The sequence below is a fragment of the Rhinopithecus bieti genome, unplaced genomic scaffold, assembly GCF_001698545.2.
Source record: "Rhinopithecus bieti isolate Rb0 unplaced genomic scaffold, ASM169854v2 scaffold_315, whole genome shotgun sequence".
Classification (NCBI taxonomy): domain Eukaryota; kingdom Metazoa; phylum Chordata; class Mammalia; order Primates; family Cercopithecidae; genus Rhinopithecus; species Rhinopithecus bieti.
In genome coordinates, this window is record NW_016803481.1 from 551,427 (window position 1) to 575,577 (window position 24,151).

Sequence of the window (24,151 nt, forward strand, 5' to 3'; positions counted from 1 at the left end):
TGATAGCTTAATGGAGATGGCATTAAATCTATAAATTACCTTTGGCAGTATGGCCATTTTCACAATATTGATTGTGAAATATTGATTCTTCCTATCCATGAGCATGGTAACTGGTAACAAGGATTTCCTACCATCTCTACATTATTCTACAGCAAATGGACTATGTTCACTATTCTTCTAGTTGGTTCTAATTTCTATTCTAAAATTGACAAATCTGTTCTAGCTTCTTTTTACTTCTTTCCCCAGTATCCTCAAATTATTCTTCCATTTGTTTGTGTCCTCTTTTATTTCACTGAGCAGTGATTTGTAGTTCACCTTGAAGAGGTCCTTTACATCCCTTGTAAGTCGGATTCCTAGGTATTTTATTCTCTTTGAAGCTATTGTGAATGGGAGTTCATTCATGATTTGATGCTCTGTCTGTTACTGGTGTGTAAGAATGCTTGTGATTTTTCCACATTTAATTATTATTTTTCTAGGAGTGTGGAGCATGGTTCTTATTTCAGTTTTATTATTTTAAAATGCTACTAATTTTGGAAAATGGGGTCAGGATGTCATGAAATCAAATGAATGGAGTTCCAACTCAGAGAGATCACTAAATTACACATTAATTCATTTTAAAATTCACTTAACACATTAATTAAGTACAACTATGTGTACTTTATAGTGGCCTTTATGCAAATGGTTAAAGGTAATTGGGATGTGCTAGTACGTAACAAGTTTTATTGAATACCTACCCCGTACACACACTAAACTCAGCCTGGGAAATACAGCAATGGATGGTACATGCCTATTCTCTGTGTTCATAGAGCCCAAATCTTCCAAAGGGGCATCCTATTGATGAAACTCTAGAAAAGCATTTAAAAAAAACTATTAATATTAATTCACTTTTACAATTAAAGGTCCTAAAGGTCTTTCCCTAGAGACATTTGGGAGATGGTAGGAAATCCTTGTTACCAGTATATGAAAAATGATGAAGAATGAAATACAAAATGTATTACATTGAGAGTTAATCTAGTAACTATTTAAAAACATGTAGAGCATGATGAATTTGGTGCTTGAAATCTTGCAGAAAAACTACAGTGGTATGTAATTAGAAATGGAAAAGATCATAGAACAAATATCTTACAAAACAGCTGAAAAAGAACACTGTTCACAACAGAATAACCTCCTGGAACAACAGATGGGTGCTTAGTTTCCTGGGACATTCAGAGAAAATCATATTAAAAGCTCAGAAAAAAATCATGGTGGAGAGTCACTTATTATTCTACAGCAAATGGACTACATTCACTTTTCTTCTAGTTGGTTCTAATTTCTATTCAAAAATTGACAAATCTGTCTAGTTTCTTTTACTTCTTTCCCCAGTATCCTCAATTATTTTCAAATGTATGGATTCTTGTAATCATTACCTTGTGATTTTCAGAACAGGAGAGAGTGTTTTTAGAGGAAAGTGGTGAACAATGACATAAGAATCACAATCTCATTTTACTTGTAATTGTTTTGTTAGATATGTGTGTGTCTCCATATCACACATGTTAAACCAAAAATCATGTATGTTTAAAGAAGATAAATCTAATTGTTGCAGAGAAAAATTTATAAATGTTTATTCAAGTTGCATTTATTTGAGAAAATTATATTTGAAAAGAGAGATTCATGGCCAAATATTCCATCTAACACATTGCATGAGTTAGGACAATTAAAACTACAACTACAAAATTTTGTGACAGAACATAATAAAGTTTGCTTCTCCCTTGTGCAAAGTACAAAGTACATGATGATTCTCTAGAACAACTGTCCTCCATTAGGTGACTTTGAAGTCCAGGTCACTTGTGGCACTTCCTCTATCTTAATACATGTTCTTTCAAGCACGGAACGTAGATGAAGGGTCTGTCTCTTGCACTGAAAATAGAATGCTTTGGCTGAGAAGGAGCACATATCAGGTTTGCTCACAACCCATTCATCAGACCTTACTCAGAGCTGGTCACATGACTCTTCCTGCTAAGGGTATGGGTGTTTGGACAGAAAAAGGAGAATGGTATATATGTGAGTACTAGAAATCTACACCATATACATGCTCTATCTTCTTCTGTGAGAATGTAAACCCATGAGGGCAGGGATGTCTGTCTGTTTAATTCACTGCAGCTGTAGCCCCAAAGCCTTGAATAGTTTCCTGTACATAATTGATGCTGAATAGTTATTAAATAAATGCAGAAAAAAATCACCTGGAGGTTATTTCCTCCAGATAGGGCTTTGGGTGACAGATACTTGGACTTTCTTAGAGTTTTCCTGAGTAAGTAAAATGTACAATAATGATATTGAATGGTGAGAAAGCTGGGGTGACTAGACACAGGCTCGGAATAATCATGATGGCCTTTGTAGTCAAATTACTTTCAGGTACAGATAGCAGGCTACTCAAGTAAAAAAGACTTAAACAACTGGGATTTAACAGTCTCCTACATAATAAACATTATTCACTACAATAGACATGGAGTGATTTATTGGCTCAATAATTATCAAAGACCCAGAGTATCCTTATCTTTAAAAACTTGGAGTTATCAGCATACGGATGGCATTTGGAGTCATGAGACTGAATGAGATCACCAATGAAAGTGATGTTGAAAGAAAATGGGAATCATTAGCGTTCTTCAATATTAAGAATTTGGGGAAATTAGGTGGCACTCAGTAGCTCGGTAACTTTGGGGAAGTTGCTTAACCTTTCTGAGCCTGCACCTTTTCAGCTCTTAAATGAGGATAATATATAAATAGCCATGTATCCATACAATCTACTCAAAACTCCTAAAGTTACCCAGGCTTGTCTTTTCAGTGTAACATTAAGGAATAAGGATTATATAAAACAATGCATGTGCCATACACTGTGTGTACCTGATATGTATTAACTTTCTTTACACAAAGTATTTATCTGTGTAAATGAGAGTTCTGAAACACACCCAGCTTGTTCCCTCTCAAGGTGTTCACACATGCTTTTCCCTTTGTCAGGAATTTTTTCCCTGGTAGTTGCCCATGGAAATCTTGTCACTAAAATCTCAGCTCAAGTGTCACCTGCTTAGATACCTTCCATGTTTACTCTGCCTCCTACTGTCTTCTGCATTTTAGTTACTCTCAGTTACATCACTCTGTTTTATCTTCATGTTACTTATTTAAAGTGTTTAAAACAATTAATTAATAATTAAATAATTACATCACATGATTTAAATTGTTCTTATTTGCATGTTATTTACTTGCATATTTTCTCTCCTACTCAGACTATGAGCTTCATGTAACAGAGACCTTGGCTATGTTGTTATTGGCTCTATTCCCAGGTGCTAAAGTAATGACTGACATTTAATAGATGCTCACTACATTCTCACTAAAGTCTGTTACTTGTTGTCTCTGGAGTCTCCTTTTATTTCTATTTCAACAAAATAATTAAATTAAATTCTTACATTTCCCTTTTCATTGTCTTTCTACTCTAGCTACCTTAAGCAGTAGTTCAACAATGTTTTTGTCCCAGGATCATCTTTGCCTTCTGTCTTTGCAGAAATGAGGAAAGTTTACTATGGACTGAGCTTCAGCAAACTGGCTTAGATGTTGATGTGGCAGTTTATGACCACAAGGATTTCTCCCAGTGTCAACGCATTAATTGCATTGGCAAGTGGCTGATGTGTGTGTAAGTGGCTCCAAGCTAAAATTTTCTTACTGAAGGAGAATGAGGAGCAAGATGGTGGAGTAGAAAGAGCTACCAATTACATTCCCTGCAATGACACCAAGTTAACAACTATCTACATGGAAATAAAACACTTTCATAAGAACTAAAAGTTAGATGAGTACTTACAGTACTTGGTTTTAACTTCCTATCACTGAAAGAGACACTAAAAAGATAGAAAATACAGTCCTAAATCACCAATGCCACACCTCCCCAACCTTGTGCAACCATGGCATGGTACAAAGAGCATTTCTGGGCACTAGAGGAGGAAGAACACAGCAATTGTGAAGCATTGGATTCAGTGCTGTACTGTTAGAGCAGATAGGAAACCTGGGTCAAACTCAGCTGATGCCCACTCATCAACAGAGCATTTGAACCAGCCCTAGGCAGAAAGGAATCATGCATCTCAGCAGTCCAAACTTGAGTTCCTGCAAACATAGTCACTGAGGGCTACAGCCATTGAGGGCACAGAACCAGTGCTGTGTTGGATTCAGGTCTGACCCAGCACAGTCACAGTGGTGCTGGCAACAGGGGTGCTTGTGTCATTTCACCTTCAGCTGTAGGTGGCTCAGAACAGAGAGAGAGAGAGAGAGAGAGAGAGAGAGAGAGAGAGAGAGAGAGAGAGACTCTGTATGTTTGGAAGAAAGTAAGAGAAGAGAACAAGAGTCCCTGCCTGATAATTTAGAGAATTTTCCCAGATCTGATTCAAGATAATCACACTGGTACCTCTACAAGTCTACAAGAACCACAGGATTACTGGGCTTGGGATGCCCCCTAATTAAAGATAATGACAGAACCTGCAATTACTTTTGTGCCAACCTAATACATCTTAGATCAAAACACTTAGATTACAACGCTTAAATCAAGTCCTTTCAAATATCTGGAAAGCCTTCCCAAAAATGATGGCTACAAATAAGCCCAGATAGTGAAGATCATAATGAATACCTACCTCTTAAATGCCCAGACAGTGAAGAACATCTACTAGCATCAACATCATCCAGAAAAATATGACCTCACCAAATGAACTAAATAAGGCACCAGGGACCAATCCTAGAGAAACAGAGATCTATGACCTTTTAGTCAGAGAATTCAAAATAGCTGTGTTGAGGAAACTCAAAGAAATTCAAGATAACATAGAGAAAAAACTCAGAATTCTATCAGATAGATTTAACAAAAAGATTGAAATAATTAAAAGTAATCAAGCAGAAATTCTAGAGCTGAAAATGCAATTGGTATATGGAAAATACATCAGTCTTTTAATGGCAGAATTGATCATGCAGAAGAAGTAGTGAGCTTTAAGGTAGGCTTTTTTTTAAAAATACATGGTCAAGGAAGACAAAATAAAAAAAATGAAACATGCCTACAAGATCTAGGAAATAGCCTCAAAGGGACACATCTAAGAGTTATTGGCCTTAAAGAGGAGGTAGAAAAAGATAGCGGTAGAAAATTTATTGAAAGGGATAACAACAGATAACTCCCCACACCTAGAGAAAGATATCAATATCCAAGTACAAGAAGATTATAAAACACCAAGCAGATTTAACCTAAAGAAGACTACCTCAAGGCACTTAATAATCACACTTCCAAAGGTCAAGGATAAAGAAAGAATCCTGAATGCAGCAAGAGAAAGGAGACAAATAATGTACTATGGAGCTCCAATATGTCTGGCAGCAGACTTTTCTGTGGAAATCCTTCAGGCCAAGAGAGAGTGGCATGACATATTTAAAATGCTGAAGAAAAATAACTTTTACCCTAAAGAGTATATCTGTGAAAATATTCTTCAAACATGAAGGAGAAACGAAGACTTTCCCAGAAAAACAAAAGCTGAGGGATTCCATTAATGCCAGGTCTGTCCAATAAAAATTGCTAAAGTACTTTGATCAGATTAAAAGTACATTAATGAGCAATAAATAATCATCTGAAGGTACAATATAAAGTGGTAATAATAAGTACACAGAAAAACACAGAATATTATAATGCTGTAACTGTGATGTGTAAACTACTTTCATCATAAGTAGAAAGACTAAATGAACCAATCAAAAATAATAAATACAACAACTTTCCAAGACATGGTACAATAGGATATAAATAGAAACAATGAAAAGTTAATAGGTGGGGAGACAAAGTTAACACATAGAGTTTGATATGGTTTGACTGTGCCCCCACCCAAATCTCATCTTGAATTCCCAAGTGTTGTGGGAGGAACCCAGTGGGAGGTAATTGAATCACAATATCAGGTATTTCCTGTGCTATTCTTATGATAGGAATAAGTATCACAAGATCTGATGATTATATAAGGGGAGTTTCCCTGCACAAGCGCTCTTCTCTTGTTTGCCGTCATGTGAAATGTGCCTTTCATTTTCTCCCATGATTGTGAGACATCCCCAGCCACATGGAACTGTAAGTCCATTGAACCTTTTTCTTTCTTCCCAGTCTTGGGTATGTCCTTATCAACAGCATGAAAGTGGACTGATACAGAGTTTTTATTAGTTTTCTATTTGCTTGCTTGATTGTTTATGAAAATAGTGTTAAATTGTTAATAGGTTAAAATAATGGGTTATAGGATAGTATTCATAAGGCTCATGGTAACTTCAAATCAAAAAATGTATAAAGAATACACAAAAGATATGAAAAGTATGAAACAAAATCATATCAGAAGAGAAAATAACCTTCAGTAGAGGAAGACAGGAAGGAAAGAAAAAAGAAACAGAATACTGTAAAACAACCAGAAAACAAATAACAAAATGGCAAGATTAAGTTCTTACTTATCAATAATAATATTGAATGTAAATGGACTTAACTCTCTAATCAAAAGACATAGACTGGCTCAATGTATGAAAAAACAAGACCCATTGATCTGTTGCCTACAAGAAATACATTTCATCTATAAAGACCACACAGTCTGAAAATAAAGGGATGGAACATGGTGTTCTATGCTAATAGAAATTTTTAAAAAGTAAGACTCACTATACTTAGACAAAATAGCTTTTAAAACAAAAACTATAAGAAGAGACAAGGAAGGTCACTATATAAGGATAAAGGGGTCAATTCAGAAAGAAGATATAACAATTTTAAATATATATGCACCCAACACTGGAGCATTTAGATATGTAAAGGAAATATTATTGAGCTGAAGAGAGAGATAGGCTCCAATACAGTAATAGCTCATTTTCAGTCACTCATTTTCAGCACTGGACAGCTCTTCCAGGCAGAAAGAAACAATAAAGAAACATCAGAATTAATCTGCATGTAGACCAAGTGGATCTAATAGGTATTTATAGAACATTTCATCTAAGAGCTGCAGGATACACATTCTTTTCCTCAAGACACAGATCATTCCTAAAGAAAGACCATTGTAAGGTCACAAAACAAGTCTTAAAGCATTCAAAAAATTGAAATAATATCAAGCATATTTTCTGACCACGAGGCAATAAAACTAGAAATTAATAACAAGAGGAATTTTGGAAACTATACAATTACATGGAAATTAAACAATATGTTTCAAATGACCAGTGGGTCAATGAAGGGATTAAGAAGAAAGTAAAAAACTTTCTTGAAACAAATGATAATGGAAACACAACATACCCAAACCTATGGGATACAGCAAAAGCAGTACTCAGAGGGAAGTTTATAGCTATAAGTGCCTACATCCAAAAAGAGAAAAAACTTTAAGTGAACAGTCTAACAATTCATTTTAAAGGATTAGAAAAGGAAGAGCGAGTCAAACCCAAAATTAGTAGAAGAAACAATAAAGATTAGAACAGAAATAAATGAAATTAAAATGAAAAAAATACAAAAGATCAACAAACAAAAAGTTGTTTTTTTGAAAAGTTACACAAAATTGACAATCCTTTAGCCAGACTAAGAAAAAAAGAGAGAAAATCCAAGTAAATAAAATCAAAAATGAAAAAGGAGACATTACAACTGACATTGCAGGAATTCCAAAGATCATTAGTGGCTACTATGAACAACTATATGACAATACATTGGAAACTCTAGAAGAAATGGACAAATTCCTAGATACATGAAACCTACCAAGATTGAACTGGGGAGATATCCAAAACCTGAAAAGACCAACAAGCAACAAGATCCAAGCCATAATAAAAAGTGGTCAACCAGGTGCAGTGGCTCATGCCTGTAATCCCAGCACTTTGGGAGGCCAAGGCAGGTGGACCACTTGAGGTCAGGAGTTCGAGACCCACCTGGTCAACATGGTGAAACCCTGTCTCTACTAAAAATACAAAAACATAACTGGTCATGGTGGTGGGCACCTGTAGTCCCAGCTACTTGGGCGGCTGAAGCATAAGACTCATGTGAACGCGGGAGGCAGAGCTTACAGTGAGCCAAAATCACACCACTGCACTCCAGCCTGTGTGACGGAGTGAGATTCCATCTCAAAAAGTAAAAAGAAAAAAAAGTTGTCCACTAAAGAAAAGCCTGGGATCTGATGGCTTCACTGCTGAATTCTACCAAACATTTAAAGAATTAATACCAATACTACCCAAACTATTCCAAAAATAGAGAAAGGAATACTCCCAAGTTCTACAAGGCCAGTATTACCCTGATATGAAAACTAGGCAAAGACACATGAAAGAAAGAAAACTATAGGCCAATATCTCTAATGAATATTGATGCAAAAATCCTTGACAATATACTATCAAACCAAATTTAATCAATACATTAGAAAGATCATTCATCATGATCAGGTAGGATCTATCCCTGGGATACAAGGATAATTCAACATATGCAAATCAATGTGATACATCATATCAAAAACATGAAGGATAAAAACCATATGATCATTTTAATTGATGCTGAAAAAACATTTAGTAAAATTTCACATCTCTTTATGATAAAAACCCCCAAAAAACTGGGGATAGAAGGAATGTACCTCAACATAATAAAAGCTGTATATGACAGACCCACAGCTAGTATTATACTGAAGGAGGAAAGACTGAGAGTCTATCCTCTAAGACCTGGTACATAACAATGATGCCCACTGTCACCTCTATTATTCAGCATAGTACTGAAACTCCTAGGCAGAGCAATCAGACAAGAAAAAGATATAAAGGGCATCCAAATTGGAAAGGAAGAAGTCAAATTATCTTTGTTTGCAGATAATATGATCTTATATTTGGAAAAACCTAGAGACCCCACGGGAAAACTATTACAACTGATACATTCATTAAAGTTACAGGATACAAAATCAACATACAAAAATCAGTAGTATTTCCATATGCCAACAGTGAACAATGTAAAAGGAAGTAAAACATAATCCCATTTATGATAGCCACTCATAAAATTAACTACCTGGGAATTAACCAAAGAAGTGAAAGCTCTCTACAACAAAAACTGTAAAACACCCATAAAAGAAATTGAAGAGGATACCAAAAAATGGAAAAACATCAATTTTCATGGATTGGAATAATCAATATTATTAAAGTGTCCATACTACCCAAAGCAGTCTGCAAATTCAATGTAACTCCTGTCAAAATACCAATGATATTATTCACAAAAACATGAAAACATCCTAAAATTTATGTGGAAGCCCAAAAGACCCAGAATAGCCAAAGCTACGCTAAGCGAAAAGAACAAAACTGGAAGAATAACCTTACCAGATTTCAAATTATACTATAGGGCTATAATAACCAGAACAGCATGGCACTGGCCTAAAAACAGACACCATAGATCAATGGAGCAGAATAAAGAACCCAGAAATATGTATACAAAACTCATTTTTGACAAAGATGCAAGAATATACACTGGGGAAAAGATGGTCTCTTTAATAAATGGTGCTGAGAAAACTGAATATCCATAAGCAAAAGAATAAAACTAGACACATATCACCATATACAAAAAGAAAATAAAAAATGAATTAAAGACTTAAGTCTAAGACGTCAAACTATAAAACTACTACAAGAGAACATTGGGGAACCTCTCCACGACATTGATCTTGGCAAAAATTTCTTGAGCAATACCCTATGAGCACAGGCAACCAAAACAAGAGTGCACAAATAGGATCACATCAAGTTTAAAAGCTTCTGCACAGTAAAGAATACAATCAATCAACAAAATGAAGAGACAATCTGCAGAATAGGAGAAAATATTTTGCAGACTACCCACTTGACAAGGGATTAAGAACCAGAATACATAAGGAGCTCAAACAACTCTAGGAAAACGTTCAATAATCCCATAAAATGGACAAAATTTGAACAGACATTTCTCAAAAGAAGACATACAAATGGCAAATATACATAAGAAAAGGTGCTCAACATCATTGATCATTACAGAAATTCAAATCTAAACTACAATGAGATATCATCTCAACCAGCTCAAAATGGCTTTTATCTAAAGACAGGCAATAACAAATGCTGGCAAGAATATGGAGGAAAGGAACACTATTGGTGGGAATATAAATTAGTATAACAACTATGGAGAACAGTTTTGTGGTTCCTCAAAAAACTAAAAATTGAGCTATTATATGATCCAGCATTCCTACTGCTGAGTATATATTCAAAAGAGAGGAAATCAGTATATTGAAGAGATATCTGCACACCGATGCTTGTTGCAGAACTGTTTTCAATAGCTAAGATTTGGAAGAAACCAAAGTGCCCATCAACAGATAGCTAGATAAAGAAAATGAGGTACATATATACGATGGAGTACTATTCTGCCATAAAAGAGAGTGAGATCCAGTCATTTACAACAATATGAATGGAACTGGAGATCATTATGCTAAGTGAAATAGGCCAGGCACAGAAAGACAAACATCACATGTTCTCACTTATTTGTGGGATCTAAAAATCAAAACAATGGAACTCATGGACATAGAGAGTAGAAAGATGGTTACCAGAGGCTAGGAAGGGTAGTGAGGGGCTTGTTGGGGGGCGGATGGGGAAGGTGGGAATGGTTAACGGGTACAAAAAATAGTTATAAAAATGAGTAAGACCTACTATTTGAGAGCACAATAGGGTGACTGTAGTCAATCATGACTTAATTGTACATTTTAAATAAAGAGTATAATTGCATTATTTGTAATTCAAAGGAGAAATGCTTGAGTGGATGGTTACCCCACTCCCCACGATGAGCTTATGTCAGATTGCATGCCTGTGTCAAAACATCTCAAGTATCCTATAAATGTATATACCTACGTACCCACAAAATTAAAAAAGAAATTTTAATTAAAAGACTTTCTTACTCAGGGACACTTGGGTCCAACAAGAAATCAGTTCAGTGCATATGATTGCTTACATAGATCTGTCTGCTCTTTGCTGCAGCATAATGCTGACTGAAACCTCTAGTCACATGAAGTGTAGAAAGAAAGAAGTTCCAGGTTCCCCAAACACTTTCTTAAGAATAACAAAATAGTTAACCCAGGTTAGAGTTGCTTCACAAACATCTAATCTTTTGTTTCACTTTTATTACTTGTTTTAAAAAATGTCCAAGGTAAGGCAGACTGGAAACATGGCTATTGTTCAGGTTTGTAATAGAGAAGTGAATTGCTCCCATTATCAATTACAATTGCCATATTCAGAGTATAAAATCCAAAAACAACTTCAATTGATTTAAGTTACTGAGTTAACTCTCTTCTACATTTTCAACTCTAGTGTCCTGCTCACTGTCTCTTCCACCAAGGCTGAGTAGAGGATCAAGAACTTATCTAGGAAAAGTGATTAATGGTGACGTAGTGTAGAACAAAATCCTATTTCATTATCAGCAGCAGCTGTTGCTCTAAAGGTCTGGAGTATCTGAGTAATTGTTTCAACTAATTTCCTTTGTCCTTTCAAAGCCCAAGAAAAGCAATTTGATTTAAAAAAAAATCTCCCCCAGGGGACATGGGTATACTAGCTAAAAGAACATCAATACAATGCCTTCACCTTTCACATCATTGGCATCTGATAATCTCAATAACATTCACAAAGACCTCCTGGAGCAGGAGGCTGCAGAAGATAGAGTGGTGTTTTACGCAGAAAAAAGCAGAGAATGTAGCACTGGCCTTAGCAATAAGAGGGAATGGGAATCTGGGAAATGTCAAGGAGAAGAGACAAGAAATCCAATATAACAGCCGCAGTCATATATTGTTCTGAGCTGGTATGAGACAGAGAGGGAGAAGAAACTTTAAATGGTAAGAGTGAGGCAAATGGTGTCAAGGAAAGCAATTTTCTTTTCCTTTTAGTTTTATAGAGAGAGAGTAGAAGGAAAAATAACTTGGATTACAAAGTTCTAAAGGGGGATGCACATGAAATAGAAGAGGAATGCGGGCTTAGGAGTCACCAACATAACACTTTTTAGTTTGTGATAAAGTATAGGAGAGAAAAATCCAAACTGATCATGAAACAGTGTAGAGTGTTATTGCCAGAACCTTAGTTTTGTTATTGATTTAGCTACTCAGACAACTGTCAGGATCCACTTCCCACCCCACCATGTCCCTAGTTGTACCACATGGGTCCTAGAATACTGTAAGTTAAAATAACACAACTTTGTAAATTTAAAACTTGTAATACAAAAACTTGTAATTCAAAAAATTTTATCCATCAACTGACATCCCCTGAACCATGCAAACAAGAGAACTAATGGCACAAGTGATCTCTGATTCAAAAAGATGGGCTTTTGCAGAAATATTTATAAGTTAGAAGATGAAAATAAAATCCCAAGATCTTTCTCACCAATTCCACCACCTATATACAGTGTAATGATGAATCAGTCACAATTCATAAGGGACCTGGCAGGAAGAAAGGAATATTATCTATTCAACAGTTTATTAAATATGAATTTAGTTGTGCCAGCTCTGTGCCCCTCACTGTTCCATATACTGGGATGGAACAGCAAACAATGTCCCTGAACTCAAGAACACACATTCTAGCAATAGAGGCAGACAGCAAACACACACATGCACAGTACACCTAATATAGTAGGTGATGTGAAGAAAAACAGAGCACAGTAAGGGAGACAAGGTGGCCTAGAGAGAACTGGTGTACTGTTATTTAGCATACTTAGGAAAAATCTATCAGATAAGGTGACTTTCAAGCAGAGATTTGAAGGAAGTAAGGAAGAAAGGTGTGCAGATGACTGAAGGAAGAGGTAACCAGGTAAAGAAAACAGTAAATGCAGGGACCCTGAGGTGAGAAAGTATAGGCATTTCCAGGGATGTCTAAAGTAGGCTTAGTGATTAGAACAGAATAACAAGGACAGGTAAGATGAAGTCAATGTCTGAAGTTCTGTTCATTAGGAAGACATAACTCAAATAGCTAGGAATGGACAAAAAATAAAACAAAACAAACAAACAAAAAAAAACGCTGTTGTCGGATGCTGGCTTTTCAAGATCATCTTGCTTTACAGAACTCATGGGAGACAGACAAGGGCAGCAGATTTGAAACATTGCATCTGAATTCATTTCCAATTCTATTTTAATGACGGGTCTTTGATTTTTTGTGTGTGGTTGAAGTATTTACTGTAATATTTGTCAATTCATATGCAGTTTTGTAAAATAGTACAGAGAGATCCCATGTAAATTTTGTTCATTTTCCTTGATGGTAACATTTTGCGAGGAAATAATATAGTATCACAACTAAAATGTTAACATTGATACAATATACTGATCTTATTCAAATTTTCCGCCTCACATTTGTATTGGTGTGTGTGTTCAGTTTTACGCAGTCATTTACATGTAGGTTAATTTATCCACCACCACAATCAAGACCCTGAAAGTTCCAATATAAGAGTCTCTCCTGTTAGCCTTCTATATTAATAATATGCTATCTCTTATGTACCCTACATATCTTTCCCCCTTCTCCTCCCCTGCCCCTAAGGCCTTCTACTCAGTAATATGCCCTCCATTTCTACATTTTTGTCATTTCAAAACTGTTGTATAAATGAAATCACACAGTATATGAACTTTTAGGATTGTAATTTTTTTTTCCAACTCAGAGTAATTACCTGGAAATTTATTCAAGTTGTTGAGGTATAAATAGTTCAATCTTTTTTATTGCTAAGTAATATATCTCATACTATGGATGTACCATAGTGTGTTTAACCATTCACCTGTTGAATGATACATGGGTTGATTCCAGTTTGAGGCTATTTTGGATGAAATTACTATGAACATTCATGCTTACATTTTTGTGTAAACATAAGTTTTTATTTCTCTGGGACAAAAGCCCAAGGGTATAATTTCTGGGACTTATTTAGTTGCATACTTAGTTTTATGAGAACATAACAAGCTGTTTATCAGAGAGGCTGTAATATTTTACATTCTCACCAGCAATGCGCAGGTGATCCAGTGTCTCTATATCTTTGCCAACATTTGATGGTGGTCCTATTTTTTTTTTTTTTCATTTTTGGCCTTCTGCTAGAAGTGTACTGATATCTTATTGTGGTTTTAATTTGCATTTCCCTGATGGCTAATGATGTTGAAAATCTTTTGATGTACTTATTTGCCATCTGTATGTCCTCTTCAGTAAAATGTCTATTCATTTTCTTCACCCAGTTTATAATTGTATTGCTTTTTGTAGTTGTTGCTGTTTTTTTATTATTTGTTGTTGTTGCTGTTGTTGTTGTTTTGAGAAGGAGTTTTGCTCCTGTTGCCTAGGTTGGAGTGCAATGGCGCGATATCGGCTTACCACAACCTCCGTCTTCCAGGTTCAAGTGATTCTCCTGCCTCAGCCTCCTGAGTAGCTGGTATTACAGGCATGTGCCACCAAGCCCAGCTAATTTTGTATTTTTAGTAGAGACTGGGTTTCTCCATGTTGGTCAGTCTGGCCTCCTGACCTCACCTTGGCCTCCCAAAATGCCATTTTTTGATTGTTGTTAGTTGTTTTTCTTTCCTTCTTCCTTCTTCCTTCTCTTTCTTCTTCATTCTTCCTTCTTCATTCTTCTCCTTCTCCTTCTTCTTTTTTAACTTGTTTGCTGTTTACTGCTGAGGCTTCCCAGATCAGGAGGCTTGCTATAGCTGGATCCTCCTTTTGTTTATGCCCACTATATCCAAGTCTCTGGATAGGGGAGGAGAGTTTTGGGCCTTCTATGACAAAGTGGCTCCTCAGAATGAGCTGCTGTATCTCTCTTGTGAGTTTCACTCATCCACCTGGGTTTCTCTTGGTAGAAAGAGAGAATCTTCAACCAGGCAGAGAAAGAGATTGTTTTTCCTGGATGCTTATTTTTGGTGAGAATCCTAATGGGTCTCCCCTTACTATTGGCTTATCTGATGTCATTGTAGGGATTCTCATTCCATTTGGGGCAGGAATAAGCCCACATGTATTGCCTACTGTTGCTGAGTTGAAAGACACCAGGTCTGTGTGACCATCTGTTGGGTGGGGTTACCTAGATGCCCTGCTTTCCAGATCTGCAGTCCAAAACAAGCTCAACTTCTAAACACCTTTAAGACTTCTGCCTTCATTGTCTCTTATACCACTTTTAGAATGTATAGTTGGACTTAATGGGCAGAAACGGGGCAAAAACAGGTTTACGTTACCTTGTCTGGACTGAAATTTTCTTCCAACTTATTTTGAAAAGAATATTTTATTTTGAAACAATTATACATTGCACATTATAGTTGTAAAAAATGTACAGAGAGGTTCTGTGCAACCTTTACTTAGCCCGTTTCATTGTCAACACCTTCTATAACTATAGTACATTATCAAATCCAGGAAGTCCAACTTGGTACAAATTATAGAGCTTTTTCACATATTACCAGTTATATATGCACTCATTTGTGTGTATGTAGTGTGTGTGTGTGTGTGTCTGTTTATAGCTCTATGTTTATAGAGCTATATCTTCTGTGGAGCTTCATGTAACCACAATGACAATCATGATACTAACTAGGTTATGACAAGACTCTCAAGGAAATTATGCTAAGTGAAAAAAAATCTCAAAGGATACATATGGCACGATTCTATTTAATTAACATTTATAAAATAACACAGTTATTAATATGGAGATCAGATTAGTGATTGTCATGAATGAGAAATGGGGGAAAAGGGGTGGATGTGTCTATAAAGGGTCCACTCTTGGTGTTGTACAATCTATGACTTTGGACATATTTATAATGTAATGTATTCATCATTATGGTGCCATAGACAGTGGTTTCACTCCCCTTAATATCCTCTGTGCTCCACCTATTCACCCTTTGCTCCCCTCATTGCCTGGTAACTGCTGGTCTTTATACTGTCCTCAGTTTTGTCTTCCCTAGAATAACATATATTTAGAATCATACACTGTATATCATTTCCAGGTTGGCTTTTTTCAGTTAATAACATGCATTTAAATTCCTTCAATGTCATTTTATGGTTTTACAGCTCATTTCTTATTTGTGCTGAATAATATTCTAAGGTCTGTATGTACCACAGTTTATTTACCAATTCATCTACCAAAGGAAATCTTGGTTGCTTCCAAGTTTTGGCAATTATGAATAAAGCTGCTATTAATATAAACACCCATATGCAGGTTTTTGTGTGGACATGTTGTCAACACCTTTGAGTAAATACCAAGCAGTGTGATTACTGCATCATATAGTAAGAATGTTTACTGTTATAAATCACTAAACTTTCTTCCAAAGTGTCAGTACAATTTTAATTCCCACTATCAGTGAATGAGTGTTTCCGTTGCTCCCATCCTCACCAGCATTTGGGGTTGTCAGTGTTCTAAATTTTGGCCATTCTGATAGGTATGTAGTAATATCTCATTTTTTTCCCTTTATTTCTTAAAAAAAAAAAAAGACAGGATACATGTACAGAATGTGCAGCTTCGTTACATAGGTATACGTGTGGCATGGTGGTTTGCTGCACCTATTGACCTGTCCTCTAAGTTCACTCCTCCCACTCCCTACCCCTCACCAGGTCCTGGTGTGTGTTGTTCCCCTCTCTGTGTCCATGTGTTCTCAGTGTTCAACTCTCACTTATGAGTGAAACATGCGGTGTTTAGTTTTCTGCTCCTGTGTTAGTTTGCTTATGATAATGGCTTCCAGCTTCATCCATGTCCTTGCAAAGGACATGATCTCATCCCTTTTTATGGCTGCATAGTATTCCATGGCATATATGTGCCACATTTTGTTTATGCAGTCTATCATTGATGACCATTTGGGTTGGTCCCATTACTTTGCTATTATAAATAGTGCTGCAATAAACAGCATGTGTCTTTATACTAGAAAGATTTATAATCCTTTGGGTATATACCCAGTAATGGGATTACTGAGTCAAATGGTATTTCTTGTTCTAAATCTTTGAAGAATCGCCATACTATCTTCCACAATGGTCGAACTAATTTACTTTCCCACCAACAGTGTAAAAGAGTTCCTAATTATTGACAGCCTCACCAGCATCTACTGTTTCCTGACTTTTTAATATTTGCCGTTCTGACTGGTGCGAGATGATATTTCATTGTGGTTTTGATTTGCATTTCTCTGATGATCTCATTGTTGTTTTAATTTGTATTTCTCCAATGAGACAACAAGTGGAGCACTTTTTCATATGCTTACTTGCCACTTGTACATCTTCTTTAGTAAGGTGTCTGTGAAAGTCTTTGAACTGTTTTTTTCTTTTTCTTTTCTTTTTTTTTTCTGCTGAGTTTTAGGAACTCTTTGTATATTTTGGATAACACTCCTTTTTAGATATGTCTTTTGAAAACATATTCTCCCAATCTGTTGGTTATTTTTTCAACCTCTTGATTGCTCATTTTCTAATGGGATATTTTTGTTGTGTTGAAAACACGTAACACTAAATTTGCATCTTATTCATTTTAAAACATATAGTTCAGTAGTGTTAAGTACATTGACACTATTGTGTAACAGATTCTAAAACACTTATCTTGCAATGTGGAAATTCTATACCCAGTGAACCCTAACGCTGCCTCCTGCTTCCACTAGACCTTAATAGCCATCTTTCTACTTTCTGTACCCATGATTTTAACTACTTTAACTACTTTATATGAGTAGAATCATACAGTATTTGTCTCTTTGTAACTGTCTCACTCTGCCTAAGATAATGTCCTCAGGTTCACGAATGTTGTGGTGCATGACAGAATGTCTTTCTTTTTAAGGCTACATAATATTCCATTGCATGTAAATACCATATTTTCTTCATTCATTCAACTGTCAGTGAATATTTGGGTTGCTTCCACCTCTTGGCTATATGAATAATCAACCATATGATGAGCATGAATGTGCAAAAATATCTTCAAAATTCTTTGAATTCTTTTGGATGTATATCCAAAAGTGGAATTGCTATATCATATGGTGATTCTATTCTTAATTTTTTGAGAAACTGCTAAGATATTAATGTGTCCCTCCAAAATTCAGGCATTGAAAAATTAATGGCCAATGTAATGGTATTAAGAGGTGATTAGGTTATGAACATTTCTCTCCTCATAAATGGAATTAAGACCATTATAAAAAAGACAACCTGCAGCATTGGCCTCCTTGCCCTTCTGTCTTCTACTACACGAGGACACAGCATGTCTCCTGAAAGAATGCATTAGCAGGGTGCTATCTTGGAAGCAGAGAGCAACACTCACCAGACAATTGAGCCTGCTGGTGCCATGATCTTGGACTTCCTGGCCTCCAGAACTGTGTGAAAAAAAAAATTCTCTGCTTTATACATAAGCCCTTCTGTGATGTTGTTACAGTAGCACAAAATAGACTAAGCCAGGAACCTCCATACTGTTTTCCATAAAGGCTGCACCATTTTATATTCTTACCAACTGCACACAAGGGTTTCAACTTGTTTGCATTCTTGCCACCACTGGTTATTTTTTGTTTTTCTGATAGTAGTCATCCTGATGTGTATGAGGTAAAATGTCACTAGTGATGTTGAGCATCTGCTACAGTCTGAGTGTTTGTCTCCCCTCAAAATTAATATGTTGAAATTCTAACCCCTAACACAATAGTGTGAAGAGGTATGACCTATAGGAGGTGATCAAATTATGAGAGCAGACACAGGAATGGAATTCGTGCCCTTATAAAAGAGGCCCAAGGTAGCTTTTTCTCCTCTTCTGCCACATGAGGTTACAGTGAGAAAATGCTCATCTAAGGAGGAAGCAGGTTCTCATTAGATACCAAATCTGCTGACATTTTGATCTTAGACTTCTGAAACATCAGAACTGTGAGAAATAATTTTCTGTGGTTTATAAGCAACCCAGTATATGGTATTTTGTTGTAGTAGCCTGAATGAACTAAGGCAGTGCTGTTAGGAACTTTTAATATTGGGTTTTGAGAGTTCTTTATATATTCTACATAAAAGAACTATGCTGGATATGTAATTTGTAAATGTTTTCTCCCAGTCTAAAATTTGTCTTTGTATTTTCTTAACAAGATCTTTAACAGAGCAAAGGGTTTTAATTTCAATGCTGTTCAATTTTTCTTTCATGAATTGTATTTTTGGTGTCAAGTGTAAGAACACTTTACCTAGACTTAGATCTAGAAGCTTCTCTCCTATGCTTTTTTCCAGAAGACTCTCACCTATGCTTTTTTCTAGAACTTTTATAGTATTGTGTTTCACATTTAAGTTTAGGATCTATTTCAAGTTAACTTTAATAAAAAGATGTGATATTTAGGTAAAAGTTCTTTTTGTTTTGTTTTTTGGACTATGGGTGTTCAATTGCTCCTGCACCATTTATTGAAATCCTCCATTGAACTGGTTTTGCCACTTTTGCTACTTCATTACTTTTAATGCCATTCTTCAGCTGCCACTGCAGGCTATGCAGCATTTGATGGTCCAGCTAAGGACCAAACATCCTTGCCCACTGATCTGTCTGTAAATTGATTTGTCTGTAAATGGATGATATGTCTGTAAATGGATTTTTATTGTTTGAACCGAAGGTAGTGTTGAGTAAAGGCAAGGAGAGAGTGAGGGAAAAGCAGTCAGAAACTCCTTTCTTATTATAGTTGGCAAAGAAACTGCCATTTCCCTAGGCAGGGCTTGACTGACTGAGACCAATTAGTGTTCAACTCATAGAACAGTTATTTCACTTGATCTTTTTCTCTTTTGCTTATAAATAACAGGATGTTCAAAAGGACTTAGCCTTGGTCCCTCACTGGATTTCTTTCTGTAGTCAGTTAACAGATATTACTGTCAGATTCATGGTATCAGGTTAAGGTGTCTATTATATTTGTCTCTTTATGACTATTTTTACTCATTATTTTATTTCATAGGCTTATTGATGGCAGGACAAGTGGCCTATGTTTTATTTTCTCTTTGACTTTGATCCATGCTGTGTGTGTGTGAGAGGAGGAGTTGTTTTAATCTTTCTTTTTTGTACTGTTTAATGATACGTGATAATATAGTAAGATTATGAGCTGGCTGGTGAGCAGAATCTTGACTCTGTAACCTGCAACCATGTCTATATCTAAAATAGCTTAAACCAAAATCATGGGAACATTTTAGAGTATTTGCAAAATAATATTCTTTTGATCATCTTTAGAAAAATAAAGAATACTTGAGTTGAGTCAGTAGTGGATAGGGACAAACATACACATGTTAGAGACTTAATTTAATGGATTTTAAGAGCTAGCGTTCAATGTACCTGGTATAGTAAATAATATATTTCCAAATGATGTGGTATCTATCCCGTAAGTAAAAAATTCAGCTCTCATTAGGGTGATAAGTCGTTCATACATATTTTTTTTTGGTTGGAGATAGGAAAGATTATTATTTTCCTTGTGCTTATTCATAGACCTAACTCTGTCCTAAGAGCTGGAAGACTCAATGGTTAAGGGTTGCCCAAGTGGACAGAGTGACCACTGGACTCATCAGACGTGTTTTGACCGATCAGGGCTAGTGCCATGGTCCGGTAGCTAAGCTGGACTCTCTCACTAGTTGCTCTCTTTCTTTCCTATCTTCTAGTAGATAAAGAAATCTTTTCAACCCACAAATGACAGAATTAATCAATTACTCTCCTAGGCTTCCATATACCAACTTCATACTATCATTACAGTGCTTATTATACAGGGTAATTCTACTATATTATTCTGTATTTTTTAAGTCCATTACTGGACTTTGAATTCCTTCAGAAGGAAATCTGTGTCGTATTTAACTTTCTACCCATAGCACTTGGCACAAAGCTTTACTCAGTAGATGCTTTTGGAATAAGTGTACCCAATGCATAATACTTTCTCTATTGATGGCCCTGTCAATTCCAGTTCATTGGGAATGTTGACTTCCTTAAATCCTTACAAGAGTTATTGCCCAACTATGTATTTTATTTTTATTTACTTTTTTAAGATGGAGTCTCCTGTCTCCTAGGCTGGAGTGCAGTGGCATGATCTTGGCTCACTACAACCTCTGCCTCCTGGGTTTAAATGATTCTCCTGCCTCAGCCTCTCGAGTAACTGGGATTACAGGCACGCACCACCACGCCCAGCTTAATTATTTATTTATTTATTTATTTATTTATTTATTTATTGTATTTTTAGTAGAAATCAGATTTCAGCATGTTGACCAGGCTGGTCTTGAACTCTTGACCTCAGGTGATCCTTCCACCTCAGCCTCCCAAAGTGCTGACATTACAGGCATGAGCCACTGCGCCTGGCCAAAACTATGCATTTTAAGTTATTCTTTGACACTCCTCTGTATTCCTGTGTGTTATTGTTATGGTAACCTGCAGACATAGATGGACTAGTGCTAAGTTTTCTGTTAGCACCTCACATGTTGATGGGACACTCACTCTGAGCCAGTCACCTTTGCTTGCTTTCTTAAGATACTTTGAACCTGATGGAGAGGCCTGCCTGCTCTTACAATTGTGAAAGTAACAGGCTTTTTCATATCTCTCTGTATGTGGTATGATAAAGTCTTGATGTCAGCATCGTGTTTTTAGGTAGGCATTTATCTACATTTACAGGTGAACATACATTACAATATTCTTCCATCATTACCTTATCAGTTCATTGACAAGTAGGAATAACTAACTTTGAGCATCTACCATGCACTTGTTTCTTGTAATATGACATGGAAATTTTTAAAGTATGAATGTAGCAGTTATTTCTTACCTGCCCTTAGCTCACTGAATTTTACTTGTACACTGAGGCACTTTCTGGCCCACACAGTACACAGTCATATGTAAGTATCCCACTAGCAAGTCAGAAGTTAAGCTGTAAATACACGACTATCAAACAAACAAGCAAAACTCACTAGGCTAAGCAAGTGACAGAAAGACTTAAATTTAGGAGGAGAAGACAAAGAGGAAGAAGAATCATGTGGGAGGAGAAGGTGACATTTTGAAACTTTAGCTCCGTGGAGCAAGGACTGTACCTGTCAGGAGAGACGCCAAGAAAAATAAGACAAGCGCTATCCTCAAGGATGTTCAACGTTTATTAAACTTGACTGTGCTTTAGGGGAAACTAAGTTTCCCTTATTGTGGTTTGGAAGACTTGCAGAGCCTCAGCAACTGAGCAATTATCCTCTTCAGCACCTTCAAGAACAAGAGATGAACTAGGGCAAGGAAGGAATGGCAAAGTTTTTATAGCCATAGTAGGGCATCAGCTCTTCTTCAGAGCTGCCTGATACTCACAACTTGAAGTCACTTTTAAATGCACTGAAAAAAGGACGGCTAAAGTAGCTGGTGGTTCTCTTTAATCTCATTACCTATAGGAACCTTTCCCTAGGATAAAAGATTAATGCTGGAGGATTCATTCAAAAATTTCTGATACTTTATATTGTCCATGGTGGATAGAAAACAAAAGCTGTCAATTAACTTCTAATCCTCAGGGTTCAATCATGAAACTTTAATAAATTTACAGATCAGGGCCTGAGCAAGTTTAGACCTTGGCTAAGATATGTCCTATTTTCTATATGCTTTCTACCATTTTCAAAAAGAGGGTGGCTGCTTTGGATAATCAATTCAATAATAACCGCAAGCCTCTATATCAGTACAGCACAGTTTTTTGTTTGTTTTTGTTTTGTTTTGTTTTGGTCGTTGTAAGAAATATCCTCCATTCAATTCTTAGGCTTCCAAAGTCTGTATATAAGAAGCTCTTCCTTTATTAAAAATAGAAGTCACATTGGCCCCTGATGCCATTAAAGGATGTGGAAGCTATAAAATAACCTACCCACAAATCTTCTAAACCCAAACATTAATCCCTTTTGATAACAACTAAATAAAACAGAGTCTTTAAACTATTAAAGCATATTTTGCACATGCACAATTAACTGATTAAGCTACCAAATGTACAATTATTGAATTATGAGGAAAGGGGGAAATTAAAATTAGATACGGTTTTTTTTCTAGAAAGGGTAATTAAATTGTTACATCAAAGAAACATGATAATATTTAAATCAAATAATCAGAAAATATAGGACATGTTTCACCACAAATATAAAAACAGCGAAGGGAAAGAAATGAGTTGACATGACTGCTACTGGTGAAGAAAGAAAGGACAGAAAAGAGGAAAGAAAATAGAAAACAGGGTGGGAGAAACTTATTTGAATATATAAAGGAATATAATTAGAACACTAAATAAACATATCTCATTAAGTAAATAATTTTATGGATAATAGTATATTAGACAATAAAACCATTTCCTGAATGAAATCCTGGAGAGGATGCTATGGAACATAGTTGTTTTAGGTCAGATTATGAAAGATAATGATCTTGTATGCCTGCTTTTTGTTTCCATTTGAGTTATAAGGATAGTAAGAAAATATTCTGGAAAAGCAGTTGTCTTCTAGAGGAAGGTCTCATGATGGCTTGAAACTTAGCTGATTGATAAATGATAAATAATGTAGGTGCAGATTGTCTTCCGAAAATCTTCAGCCTACCTTTGTCTCTCCTCTCCATGTATTCATTTAAGCAACATGTACTGAATGCCTACCATATGTCAAGCACAGTGCTGGGCTCTGGTAATAGATACAAAGGCCAAGAAAATAACCAATTTTCTCTACCCTAAAAGGGTCTCATCTTTCTTTTCATGTAAATGACTTATTTCTCTCCTGTCCTGACTTCTAATGGGACTCAGGCCATAGGTTTTAAAACTTTTGAATACTACAGAAAATATAAAAGAAGCGTTTTATGTTATACTTGCTTTAAGGATTTGGTTCAAAACTCTTCTGAAAGACTCACCTGTGATTTTAAAGTTCTGGGCCTTTCAGCAACTGGGATGAATTCTCTGGATATTCCTCATATTCATTTATAACCCTGGAAGGTTTAGTTCTGGAGCTCCAAGTGTTTTGTTTGTTTATTTTGCATTTTTCCTTCTAGCAAAGAAGCCATTCTTTTTAAGTTTTGGCACACCTGACTTGTCATGGATTACCTAAAAGGCCATGTATCTCCAGATATGTTCCACATGTTTGGGCTCCATTCCCAAAGACCTTACTGGAAGCACTACTTCAGAAATAAGCCAAACATTCTTAGTCTCTTGACTTGTGTGGATAGACAGAGGCAGTGGTACCCAGAGACAGAGTCCTCCAGGATGATAGAGGTCGGGAAAGAAAACTTTTCCCCCAATCTCAAATATTAGCTGAAAAAGTGATC